At 34.9% G+C, this 2,939-nt stretch overlaps 1 long non-coding RNA gene across 1 annotated transcript; it reads right to left on the bottom strand.

Moving 5' to 3' along the window:
- Positions 1-609: 609 nt before the first annotated feature.
- On the bottom strand, positions 610-1,850 carry LOC135778544 (uncharacterized). The gene is made up of 5 exons (XR_010544579.2): positions 1,821-1,850; positions 1,183-1,276; positions 952-1,084; positions 766-869; positions 610-655 (listed from the first exon to the last, which is right to left on the bottom strand). It is a non-coding gene; the product is annotated as an uncharacterized lncRNA (long non-coding RNA).
- Between the last annotated feature and the right edge of the window lie 1,089 nt (positions 1,851-2,939).

Here is a 2,939-nt window from a genome sequence, read left to right as displayed (position 1 = left end):
GTTTTAAGGAGAATGCAACATGTTCCAGGGCCTCTTACCTGCGTGATTCATCATCCAGGTTTTGCACAAATTGTCTAAATCCCTACACACAGAACATTTATTGTACCGACTATAAGCCTTTGAGGTGCAGGACTAGAGTAAGTTTTATTACATTTTTAAACCAATAACACTAAAGTATCATTATAGTAACAAAGTACCCAAAAGAACAAAAGATGTAACTTTAAAGAAAATATAATAGTCAGTCAAAAGTTTTTTTTATTTATTACAAATATATATTTAAATGTTAAACAATATATAAATAAACATACTTTAGTAACCATATTGTGCTCTTGTTTCAAAAATTGTTCAATTCATTTCTTACAGCTATCTATTCAGATAAATGGCATATCAAAGCTTTGTCAGCTGGTGCTATTTAAGACGACACTATAAGGTTATCATCCTGTCGTGTGTTGTTCTCCAGATACGCTTGGAGCTTCCTGATCAGATCGGTCACAATTTTGGCTTTCGACGACCCCTGCACTGAAGATGGCATGCAATCACGTCCTCCTTTGAAGGTCTCTCAAACTGTGATGCCAGGTCCATTGGAATCAGGGCTTCCTTCAGTTTATCTTCAAATACCTCATCAAACACAAGCCTGATCACATCCTCCACATAACTGTAGAAATATTGCAGTCAATAAATCTTTTGTTTTGATCATTTATTTCCCTGCTTCATACATTAAGTTTTTAATTATGAATGTATTTGAAATAAAACATTACTGCTTACGGTATGTCACTTGTGTGTTTTGGGAACATAGCCTTGTACTTTCCCTCTCCTGCTTTTGTTACGGCTTGGTGACATTGTAATGGATGGCTGCAAGGTACAAATACCTGTAAAATATAAACAAGCAATTAATTTATTGTAAAAGTAAATACTACTTTATTTAACACAGTTACTAAAATACTTAAATACCTGCACAGCATTCCAATAAATGAGAAAATAAATTTTTTTTGCTGCAAATCTGAAATCTCAGGCTACGGACAGCAAAGGCATCCACTGATGATGGTGATGGAAACATTGTGAAACGATGCTACTGCCTGGGTTCCTATTATTATGCAGAGAAAAAAAACTTTGTCATCATCAGTTATACATCTAAGACTGGTAGTGGTTTCACTAGCTAAATACATCATGTGTGTTACACACCTTTGCTCCTCATATGCCAGTCTGACTCCTTGTACTGTGTGTAATGATGTTGCATGTTTGCATACAGTGTAGAAGGATGTGTCCAGCTGCGAATCTAGGATATAGACAAATAAAACAAACATGTATTCAGTCAAAAAGACATATTATAACAATAGAGTACAACGACTATAACTCGTTAGACTATTCATTAAAACGTTAATGTATTACATATTACATGGCCCAACATTAGCAACATACATTACGTGTTTACTTTGTTTCAAAATCTAAGAAAGCTTCAAGTAAATACAACAGTAAAATACATATAACTTTAAACAAATCATCTGTACTTAGAGTTTCTTGAGTTTGATCATGAGAACAAATTTTATTACCGGTAACAGTTTAGCTGGTATTTGTATTTGTATTTAGCTTAGCAACTTAGCAAGTTTGTAAACATGTCTAAACCAACATAGATAAAAAAAACGATAGTCTGCATAATTCAACATACACGTGTGTAAATATGGTACGTTGTTTATGAAATACAGTATTACAACACAAGACAATTAGCTTGCAAGCTTAGCTCTACATGCACATTATGTTAATCTCCGGTTACCGGTTACGTAATGTACAGTAAAAGGCAAATAATAAACGTGAATACTTACAGCCTGTGATCCAGAAGTGCAGTAATCCAAATTTCAAGAGGAGACTTCGCGCAAATCCAGCTTCGGTTCATGAGAAGCAGTTATTGTGAAAACTCCGTGAACAACTTCTGACTGGATTTTTCCGGAACCGTATTAAACATGATGTCCTCTGTGGAAGTCCATAAAGTGCTATTTTGCCCTCGCATCTAAAGAGACAGCGTCTACTCGAGAGATTTAATCGCTTAAACAATGAAACAAGAGCTTGCAAACAGGGTCAAAGCAGGAACTCACAACCTCCGCCATTTTAGCTCTCTTCTGACTCGGCGCTCCCCACCCTCGTCTTTGAGGGCGTACCCAAGCAAAGCAGAGAGGGCTGAACTATGATAATGTTGGTCTTATCTACGTCACCAATCCCAGGAAGTAAACTGTTGCCTACAATCCGAGTGTTTTTTGTAGTCCTCGAACGTTAGAGACGATAACTCGTGTCATCGTTTTCTTTGAGGTATGTACTTCTTGAATATCGTTAGCATGTACTTATGCACACTTACACACAAAAGGATGTTTAAAAACGTGTATCCCATAATAGGTGCTCTTTAACTAGATGACCAGCTGAATATTTTAATAGCAACATAAGAAAATAGTTGATATTGTTGGTAACACTTTACTTGAAGGGGTGTTCGTAAGACTGACATGACACCTTCATAATCATGACATGACACGTGTCATGAACATGAAGGAGATTTTATGCATGTTTATGACAACTTTAATTAAGTGTCATTTGTTTTTTTCTGTTATGATATTTTCAAAGCCAAGATGACATTGTTTGAGATGAAAACTTGACATAAACCAATACATCATAACTTGTCATGACAACTTGACATTACCAAGACAACATAACTGACTAGTTTTTACTAGTGATGCAAAATGAATTCGTCATTAATAGGTAATTAAGTGTAAATACACTGTCATATAGTTTTATAACAACGTCATGAATAATTTTCTTGACCTCAACTACATTGGTACAAATATAATTTGTCAACAAAATTTCTTTAAGTGTTATTACTCTGTCAAATAGTTTATAACAACGTCATGAATATTCTTCAGTTCATTATGTTTTTCTTAGTTTCCTCCATGTGTTTA

Source organism: Paramisgurnus dabryanus, chromosome 2 (assembly GCF_030506205.2).
Source record: "Paramisgurnus dabryanus chromosome 2, PD_genome_1.1, whole genome shotgun sequence".
Lineage (NCBI taxonomy): Eukaryota > Metazoa > Chordata > Actinopteri > Cypriniformes > Cobitidae > Paramisgurnus > Paramisgurnus dabryanus.
This window is presented reverse-complemented; position numbering and strand designations above follow the sequence as displayed.